Source organism: Mytilus californianus, unplaced genomic scaffold (assembly GCF_021869535.1).
Source record: "Mytilus californianus isolate M0D057914Y unplaced genomic scaffold, xbMytCali1.0.p SCAF_3, whole genome shotgun sequence".
In the NCBI taxonomy this organism is placed as follows: domain Eukaryota; kingdom Metazoa; phylum Mollusca; class Bivalvia; order Mytilida; family Mytilidae; genus Mytilus; species Mytilus californianus.
Window position 1 is genome coordinate 69,300,741 of NW_026262679.1, and position 11,494 is coordinate 69,312,234.

General features: G+C 30.5%; 1 long non-coding RNA gene across 1 annotated transcript in view; it reads left to right on the plus strand.

The window, feature by feature from the left end:
* Positions 1 to 11,273, plus strand: part of LOC127734977 (uncharacterized) — a 32,292-nt gene extending 21,019 nt beyond the window's left edge. Inside the window, exon 3 of the long non-coding RNA XR_007997901.1 lies at positions 10,888 to 11,273. This is a non-coding gene — a long non-coding RNA (uncharacterized LOC127734977). The remainder of the gene's footprint in view (positions 1 to 10,887) is intronic.
* Positions 11,274 to 11,494: the final 221 nt, after the last annotated feature.

Genomic DNA, 11,494 nt, shown 5'->3' on the forward strand with positions numbered 1-11,494 from the left:
TGTCCACATGTGGACACTATCCACATTTCTTTTCTTTAATTTTCATTAGAAATCATGTAAACTGTAAAAAATGCCAATACCTGCCTCATATGCCCAAATATGGTCAAAATGTCTTATTTTGATAGATTTTGTGTAATTTCTATTTTCTTTCTTGAAAAGTAATATGACAAAGATCATTTTGTACCTGTAAGACCTTTTATTCACAATAATTGTGTTTTGTCCAAACTCATCTCCTAGGACTCAGACCACAATTATTCTTCCCAATGCATTTTTTGGTAAAAGTCAAATTGAATTAAAAAATTTGCACCGCATCAAACATGAAATAAATTTAACTGCTTATAGACCATTATTATTGGAATAAAATATGCTTGTCCCAGGACAATCCATCAGTGCTTTTTCTTTTGAGAGCCCTATTAACATGCCAACGGTAGGATTTGAATCTTGAATAAATGACGAAGACTAATTTCTACCCTACTTTCATTTTGGCCAAATCACTACTTTCACTTTCAACAATAATTGTTTTCCACATGTTTTACTTATTTCAATATATATGTAACTGATAGGACCACTTAAATAGTAAACATTTCAAAGAAAACAGTAGTCAGAATACTTAGGAAGAAATACCCCATATAATAATTGGGAACTATATTCCTAGACCACGAACAAAGGGAATTAATTGTGGTCTGAAGCCTATTAGACCTCAAAAATTTAAAGTATTCTTATGAAACTTCACAGTTACTTAGCATGATATCTTAGTAGTATAAATGCCAAATTTTATTACATTCTGACAATTATTAAAAAAGTTTGGAATGTTTTTATATTAGCATATCTGTCTGCGGAACATGCTTTTTGCAAAGTTTTAAGAAATCGGTCAAAATTTTATTCAGAAAATATTTGTTTGGTAATTTTTTACCAAAATATGCCTTGATCCAGTAAACATAACTTGTATTTAGTTGAAATGAGACAACTGTTACAGCAAACTGCCACTTATGTGCCAGTTTTTTTCATATTTATATTTCTCTGGTTCTTAAGTCAGAATTGGTCAATATGATAAGGGCAGAGACATAAAGAGCATAATTGCGGGTAAATAAAAACTGAAAAGTTGATTTATTTTCATCATTCTATCCTCTCTATTGGTTTTTTACTTCTAAACAACTAAAAGTAATTTAGACTTGACACTTATGAATTTTTAAGACATTTTGCTTTTCATATTTTTAAATGTGTTTGTATGTCATGTTATGTCCCAGGATCAACTAAGTTTTGTAAAAACTAATTGAAATTGCAATTATAAGGTACCCTCATTGATTCAATGAAGTAATGTGGTGCATTCGCACAATTTTTTATGCCCCCGCCGTAGTGGAGGGGGCATTAAGTTTTACCCTTGTCCGTCTGTACGTACGTACGTACGTATGTCCCAAAATTGGTTTCCGTTCTCTAACTTTAGTTTTCCTCAACCAAATGTTATGAAACTTATACACAATGCTTATTACCACAAAACACAGATCAAGTATGAATTTTGGTGGCTTCACTTTTACCGTTCTAGAGTTATACCCCTTTACAAATGGAAAAATTGCTGAATTTTTTGTTTCCGTTCTCTAATTTTAGTTTGCCTCACCCAAATGTTATGAAACTTATACACAATGCTTATTACCACAAAACACAGATCTAGTTTGAATTTTGGTGGCGTCACTTTAACCATTCTAGAGTTATGCCCCTTTAGAAATGGAAAAATTGCAAAATTTTAATTTTTTTCTTAATATCAAGTAATTTTTAAAATTGGAGTTATCTTCCTTTGTCCATGGTTATAGTTGAATCAACTACAATCAATGCTTTATACAATGCAATATTTAATTTTGACTTCCACTGATAAAACACAGATCAAGTTGAATTTGGGTAGTGTCACTTTAATCATTATTGAGTTAATTTTATGCCCCTTTATAAGTTGAAAGATTGCAAAATTTTTAGTTTCCATTCTGTAACTTAAGTTTGCCCCAACCAAACATTATGAAACATATACACAATATTCATTACCACAAAACTAAGATCAAGTACAATTTTTTTGTTTCCGTTTTCTAACTTTAGTTTGCCTCAACAAAATGTTATGAAACTTATACACAATGCTTATTACTACATAATACAGATTAAGTACGAAATTTGATGGCAACACTTTTACCATTCTTGAGTTATGTCCCTTAAAAAACATAAAAATTGCTGAATTTTTCGTTTCCGTTCTCTAACTTTAGTTTGTCTCAACTTAATGTTATAAAACTTATACACAACCGTTCTAGAGTTATGCGTGTTTACAAATAGAAAAATTGCTGAATTTTTAGTTTCTGTTCTCTACTTAAGTTAGCCTCAACCAAATGTTATGAGACTTACACACAATGCTTATTACCACAAAACTCAGATCAAGTTCAAATTTGGGTAGCGTCACTTTTACCGTTCTTCAGTTATGTCCCTTTATAACTATATGATATGCAAGCGGGGGCATCATCTGTGTCCACATGTGGACACTATCCACATTTCTTTTCTTTAATTTTCATTAGAAATCATGTAAACTGTAAAAAATGCCAATACCTGCCTCATATGCCCAAATATGGTCAAAATGTCTTATTTTGATAGATTTTGTGTAATTTCTATTTTCTTTCTTGAAAAGTAATATGACAAAGATCATTTTGTACCTGTAAGACCTTTTATTCACAATAATTGTGTTTTGTCCAAACTCATCTCCTAGGACTCAGACCACAATTATTCTTCCCAATGCATTTTTTGGTAAAAGTCAAGTTGAATTAAAAAATTTGCACCGCATCAAACATGAAATAAATTTAACTGCTTATAGACCATTATTATTGGAATAAAATATGCTTGTCCCAGGACAATCCATCAGTGCTTTTTCTTTTGAGAGCCCTATTAACATGCCAACGGTAGGATTTGAATCTTGAATAAATGACGAAGACTAATTTCTACCCTACTTTCATTTTGGCCAAATCACTACTTTCACTTTCAACAATAATTGTTTTCCACATGTTTTACTTATTTCAATATATATGTAACTGATAGGACCACTTAAATAGTAAACATTTCAAAGTAAACAGTAGTCAGAATACTTAGGAAGAAATACCCCATATAATAATTGGGAACTATATTCCTAGACCACGAACAAAGGGAATTAATTGTGGTCTGAAGCCTATTAGACCTCAAAAATTTAAAGTATTCTAATGAAACTTCACAGTTACTTAGCATGATATCTTAGTAGTATAAATGCCAAATTTTATTACATTCTGACAATTATTAAAAAAGTTTGGAATGTTTTTATATTAGCATATCTGTCTGCGGAACATACTTTTTGCAAAGTTTTAAGAAATCGGTCAAAATTTTATTCAGAAAATATTTGTTTGGTAATTTTTTACCAAAATATGCCTTGATCCAGTAAACATAACTTGTATTTAGTTGAAATGAGACAACTGTTACAGCAAACTGCCACTTATGTGCCAGTTTTTTTCATATTTATATTTCTCTGGTTCTTAAGTCAGAATTGGTCAATATGATAAGGGCAGAGACATAAAGAGCATAATTGCGGGTAAATAAAAACTGAAAAGTTGATTTATTTTCATCATTCTATCCTCTCTATTGGTTTTTTACTTCTAAACAACTAAAAGTAATTTAGACTTGACACTTATGAATTTTTAAGACATTTTGCTTTTCATATTTTTAAATGTGTTTGTATGTCATGTTATGTCCCAGGATCAACTAAGTTTTGTAAAAACTAATTGAAATTGCAATTATAAGGTACCCTCATTGATTCAATGAAGTAATGTGGTGCATTCGCACAATTTTTTATGCCCCCGCCGTAGTGGAGGGGGCATTAAGTTTTACCCTTGTCCGTCTGTACGTACGTACGTACGTATGTCCCAAAATTGGTTTCCGTTCTCTAACTTTAGTTAGCCTCAACCAAATGTTATGAGACTTACACACAATGCTTATTACCACAAAACTCAGATCAAGTTCAAATTTGGGTAGCGTCACTTTTACCGTTCTTCAGTTATGTCCCTTTATAACTATATGATATGCAAGCGGGGGCATCATCTGTGTCCACATGTGGACACTATCCACATTTCTTTTCTTTAATTTTCATTAGAAATCATGTAAACTGTAAAAAATGCCAATACCTGCCTCATATGCCCAAATATGGTCAAAATGTCTTATTTTGATAGATTTTGTGTAATTTCTATTTTCTTTCTTGAAAAGTAATATGACAAAGATCATTTTGTACCTGTAAGACCTTTTATTCACAATAATTGTGTTTTGTCCAAACTCATCTCCTAGGACTCAGACCACAATTATTCTTCCCAATGCATTTTTTGGTAAAAGTCAAATTGAATTAAAAAATTTGCACCGCATCAAACATGAAATAAATTTAACTGCTTATAGACCATTATTATTGGAATAAAATATGCTTGTCCCAGGACAATCCATCAGTGCTTTTTCTTTTGAGAGCCCTATTAACATGCCAACGGTAGGATTTGAATCTTGAATAAATGACGAAGACTAATTTCTACCCTACTTTCATTTTGGCCAAATCACTACTTTCACTTTCAACAATAATTGTTTTCCACATGTTTTACTTATTTCAATATATATGTAACTGATAGGACCACTTAAATAGTAAACATTTCAAAGAAAACAGTAGTCAGAATACTTAGGAAGAAATACCCCATATAATAATTGGGAACTATATTCCTAGACCACGAACAAAGGGAATTAATTGTGGTCTGAAGCCTATTAGACCTCAAAAATTTAAAGTATTCTTATGAAACTTCACAGTTACTTAGCATGATATCTTAGTAGTATAAATGCCAAATTTTATTACATTCTGACAATTATTAAAAAAGTTTGGAATGTTTTTATATTAGCATATCTGTCTGCGGAACATGCTTTTTGCAAAGTTTTAAGAAATCGGTCAAAATTTTATTCAGAAAATATTTGTTTGGTAATTTTTTACCAAAATATGCCTTGATCCAGTAAACATAACTTGTATTTAGTTGAAATGAGACAACTGTTACAGCAAACTGCCACTTATGTGCCAGTTTTTTTCATATTTATATTTCTCTGGTTCTTAAGTCAGAATTGGTCAATATGATAAGGGCAGAGACATAAAGAGCATAATTGCGGGTAAATAAAAACTGAAAAGTTGATTTATTTTCATCATTCTATCCTCTCTATTGGTTTTTTACTTCTAAACAACTAAAAGTAATTTAGACTTGACACTTATGAATTTTTAAGACATTTTGCTTTTCATATTTTTAAATGTGTTTGTATGTCATGTTATGTCCCAGGATCAACTAAGTTTTGTAAAAACTAATTGAAATTGCAATTATAAGGTACCCTCATTGATTCAATGAAGTAATGTGGTGCATTCGCACAATTTTTTATGCCCCCGCCGTAGTGGAGGGGGCATTAAGTTTTACCCTTGTCCGTCTGTACGTACGTACGTACGTATGTCCCAAAATTGGTTTCCGTTCTCTAACTTTAGTTTTCCTCAACCAAATGTTATGAAACTTATACACAATGCTTATTACCACAAAACACAGATCAAGTATGAATTTTGGTGGCTTCACTTTTACCGTTCTAGAGATATACCCCTTTACAAATGGAAAAATTGCTGAATTTTTTGTTTCCGTTCTCTAATTTTAGTTTGCCTCACCCAAATGTTATGAAACTTATACACAATGCTTATTACCACAAAACACAGATCTAGTTTGAATTTTGGTGGCGTCACTTTAACCATTCTAGAGTTATGCCCCTTTAGAAATGGAAAAATTGCAAAATTTTAATTTTTTTCTTAATATCAAGTAATTTTTAAAATTGGAGTTATCTTCCTTTGTCCATGGTTATAGTTGAATCAACTACAATCAATGCTTTATACAATGCAATATTTAATTTTGACTTCCACTGATAAAACACAGATCAAGTTGAATTTGGGTAGTGTCACTTTAATCATTATTGAGTTAATTTTATGCCCCTTTATAAGTTGAAAGATTGCAAAATTTTTAGTTTCCATTCTGTAACTTAAGTTTGCCCCAACCAAACATTATGAAACATATACACAATATTCATTACCACAAAACTAAGATCAAGTACAATTTTTTTGTTTCCGTTTTCTAACTTTAGTTTGCCTCAACAAAATGTTATGAAACTTATACACAATGCTTATTACTACATAATACAGATTAAGTACGAAATTTGATGGCAACACTTTTACCATTCTTGAGTTATGTCCCTTAAAAAACATAAAAATTGCTGAATTTTTCGTTTCCGTTCTCTAACTTTAGTTTGTCTCAACTTAATGTTATAAAACTTATACACAACCGTTCTAGAGTTATGCGTGTTTACAAATAGAAAAATTGCTGAATTTTTAGTTTCTGTTCTCTACTTAAGTTAGCCTCAACCAAATGTTATGAGACTTACACACAATGCTTATTACCACAAAACTCAGATCAAGTTCAAATTTGGGTAGCGTCACTTTTACCGTTCTTCAGTTATGTCCCTTTATAACTATATGATATGCAAGCGGGGGCATCATCTGTGTCCACATGTGGACACTATCCACATTTCTTTTCTTTAATTTTCATTAGAAATCATGTAAACTGTAAAAAATGCCAATACCTGCCTCATATGCCCAAATATGGTCAAAATGTCTTATTTTGATAGATTTTGTGTAATTTCTATTTTCTTTCTTGAAAAGTAATATGACAAAGATCATTTTGTACCTGTAAGACCTTTTATTCACAATAATTGTGTTTTGTCCAAACTCATCTCCTAGGACTCAGACCACAATTATTCTTCCCAATGCATTTTTTGGTAAAAGTCAAGTTGAATTAAAAAATTTGCACCGCATCAAACATGAAATAAATTTAACTGCTTATAGACCATTATTATTGGAATAAAATATGCTTGTCCCAGGACAATCCATCAGTGCTTTTTCTTTTGAGAGCCCTATTAACATGCCAACGGTAGGATTTGAATCTTGAATAAATGACGAAGACTAATTTCTACCCTACTTTCATTTTGGCCAAATCACTACTTTCACTTTCAACAATAATTGTTTTCCACATGTTTTACTTATTTCAATATATATGTAACTGATAGGACCACTTAAATAGTAAACATTTCAAAGAAAACAGTAGTCAGAATACTTAGGAAGAAATACCCCATATAATAATTGGGAACTATATTCCTAGACCACGAACAAAGGGAATTAATTGTGGTCTGAAGCCTATTAGACCTCAAAAATTTAAAGTATTCTAATGAAACTTCACAGTTACTTAGCATGATATCTTAGTAGTATAAATGCCAAATTTTATTACATTCTGACAATTATTAAAAAAGTTTGGAATGTTTTTATATTAGCATATCTGTCTGCGGAACATGCTTTTTGCAAAGTTTTAAGAAATCGGTCAAAATTTTATTCAGAAAATATTTGTTTGGTAATTTTTTACCAAAATATGCCTTGATCCAGTAAACATAACTTGTATTTAGTTGAAATGAGACAACTGTTACAGCAAACTGCCACTTATGTGCCAGTTTTTTTCATATTTATATTTCTCTGGTTCTTAAGTCAGAATTGGTCAATATGATAAGGGCAGAGACATAAAGAGCATAATTGCGGGTAAATAAAAACTGAAAAGTTGATTTATTTTCATCATTCTATCCTCTCTATTGGTTTTTTACTTCTAAACAACTAAAAGTAATTTAGACTTGACACTTATGAATTTTTAAGACATTTTGCTTTTCATATTTTTAAATGTGTTTGTATGTCATGTTATGTCCCAGGATCAACTAAGTTTTGTAAAAACTAATTGAAATTGCAATTATAAGGTACCCTCATTGATTCAATGAAGTAATGTGGTGCATTCGCACAATTTTTTATGCCCCCGCCGTAGTGGAGGGGGCATTAAGTTTTACCCTTGTCCGTCTGTACGTACGTACGTACGTATGTCCCAAAATTGGTTTCCGTTCTCTAACTTTAGTTAGCCTCAACCAAATGTTATGAGACTTACACACAATGCTTATTACCACAAAACTCAGATCAAGTTCAAATTTGGGTAGCGTCACTTTTACCGTTCTTCAGTTATGTCCCTTTATAACTATATGATATGCAAGCGGGGGCATCATCTGTGTCCACATGTGGACACTATCCACATTTCTTTTCTTTAATTTTCATTAGAAATCATGTAAACTGTAAAAAATGCCAATACCTGCCTCATATGCCCAAATATGGTCAAAATGTCTTATTTTGATAGATTTTGTGTAATTTCTATTTTCTTTCTTGAAAAGTAATATGACAAAGATCATTTTGTACCTGTAAGACCTTTTATTCACAATAATTGTGTTTTGTCCAAACTCATCTCCTAGGACTCAGACCACAATTATTCTTCCCAATGCATTTTTTGGTAAAAGTCAAATTGAATTAAAAAATTTGCACCGCATCAAACATGAAATAAATTTAACTGCTTATAGACCATTATTATTGGAATAAAATATGCCTGCCCAGGACAATCCATCAGTGCTTTTTCTTTTGAGAGCCCTATTAACATGCCAACGGTAGGATTTGAATCTTGAATAAATGACGAAGACTAATTTCTACCCTACTTTCATTTTGGCCAAATCACTACTTTCACTTTCAACAATAATTGTTTTCCACATGTTTTACTTATTTCAATATATATGTAACTGATAGGACCACTTAAATAGTAAACATTTCAAAGAAAACAGTAGTCAGAATACTTAGGAAGAAATACCCCATATAATAATTGGGAACTATATTCCTAGACCACGAACAAAGGGAATTAATTGTGGTCTGAAGCCTGTATGTTTGGATTTACCTCCCTTACACTTCTTTTAAATTATATATAAAGAAATGTTGTATTGTCTTGAGGTGATTAGCTGTCAATTTATTTTTAGAAGTTACTATTAAAGGAATATTAATTTTAGCCATGATTATGTATGTCATTTTCTATTTTAAGACTTTCAGGATGTATTTAATTGGTAATTGTGGTTGCAAACTCCATTGGAAATTTGAATTGAGATTATGACCATATCTTGAGGGAAAGAATTTTTTTTTTTGAAAAAGGGGGGGGGGGGGTAAAAAAGAAATTGGGGGGGGGGGCAATCTTTTCTCATTTCAGATTTCAGAAATTAAAAAGAAAATTTCTTCAAATAATTTTTTTTTTTGCAAAAAAAGGGGGGGGGGTCAATATGCAATAGCATAGTGTATTGCACAAAAGCAAAAAATTGAATATAAATTCAAATCATATAACCAATTCTAAGTTCTTTGACTACAGTTATTCTGTGTCAGAAACCTATTATGTGTCAAATATTTAATTACAATCCAAATTCAGACCTGTATCAAGCGCGAATATTGTGTCCATTTTTGCCCCAACTGTTCAGGGTTGGACCTCTGCGGTCGTATCCAGCTGCAGTCAGCGAAGCATTTTATTAATGTTTATATAAACGAATAGATAGTCCTCTGATATATATTTATCAATATAAGAAATAAGAAGATGTGATATCATTGCAAACTATGTTCAAAACAAAAAACGAAAAACAAATATTATAGACAACAAACCAATGAGATATTTATTCAAATTTCAAGATATCTTATAATAAAGTTTAAAAAATATCTTATAAACTAGATAATATGGTGTATAAACTAATTGAGATATCGTATAAATTAGATAGAATATCTTATATATTAAATGAGATATCTTATTTAGTTTATCAAATATCTATTTTGGGTCTAAGATATCTTATTGAGTAAAAAAGATATCATGTTTTCCTTATCTGATAACTTATATATTCTTTTGTTTTAAAGATTATGATTCTATAAACTAAATAAAATATATTTTACAAACTGAAAAAGATATCTTGTAAATTCTAAACTATATCTTATAAATTGAATAATATATCTTGCAAAGTAAATCAGATATGTGGTGTTCTTTATGTGATATCTTATTTAATTTGAAGTTAAAAATATATCCTAACTTGATGAAATATTTTCATGTATTCAAAATGTCTTATATATTAGATAAGATATATAATAAACTAATTGAGATATCTTAAACTAAAATGATATTTTGTACATGAAATCATGCAGATATATTATAAAGTAAATTATATATCTTATATACTTTTAAAGATATCTTCTGAACTAATTACAAGATATCTCATAAAGTAGACCCAATATCTCATACAATATATGAGCTATCTCAAAGTATTTGTTTAAAGTTAACAAGATATCCTATAAAGCGTATAGGTAATTTATAACCTTCAAGTTGAATAAGATAATATATATCATTAAGATTACTAGATATATATTTAACTTTATAAAAACAGCCATACATAGGTACAGGGAAATCAACCTTTCCTCCTTCTCATTGAAATTTGAGGCATCAGATATCTATTGCATTGTGTAATTTTTTTATAATATATTTTTCGTTTTGTCTATTTCCTATGTACATACATACGTGTTTCTCGTTTTTATATAGATTAGACCGTTGGTTTTTCCGTTTGAATGGTTTTACACTAGTAATTTTTTGGGGCCCTTTATAGCTTGCTGTTCGGTGTGAGCCAATGCTCCGTGTTGAAGGCCGTACCTTGACCTATAATGGTTTACTTTTATAAATTGTAACTTGGATGGAGAGTTGTCTCATTGGCACTCATACCACATCTTCCTATATCTATGTTTACCCTATGTTACTTCCCCGTGTTCCCCATTTGCATTTATCAGACATTAAGATTTTTATTTTGCAATTTGTTTGATTTAAGGCTGATTAAACTCCAACAAGCACCATACTTTAGATTATAAATGTTGTTTTTACTTTTCAGTATGTTGAGAAAAGATCATAACAAGGTTTTGGTATGTTGAGAAAAGTTCAGAACAAGCTATTTTGTTTGAAGAGGAATCACAGTGGTCAAGACTTATCTTTGAATAAAGTTAATTGTATAAGAAGTGAAGCCTTAACAGTCACAAGACAATAATTGATATTTAATTGTTATTTCAAAGATTAACATGACTAGCATTTGTATCACTTGAATGTCATATTTTTCAAATGAAGACATATAAGGCAAAAAATTGGATGTGACAAACATTTGTTTGCATTTAAAGACTTGAAGAACTTGTACTGTCTTATGTAGAATTCAGGAGAATTTGTTTAAAATGAATTATAAAAATATGTATTCTATCTTGAATTAATAAAAACAACATAAAAGATTGACTTTCTTCCTTTTTTTCTTGACTCTTATTACAGAATTAATTCTTATATTCTTATTCTTGACAGATGTGCTTCGAGAAATTCTATACAAGGTGCCTTTTGTTTATTCTTTAGTCTGAAAGTATAATTCAAAGGGTTAACACAGAAAACTACAGTTAACTCTCAGTCATATAAAGATAAGGCGATGTGGCAAGATTGTTAATGAGACAACTGTCCCTAAA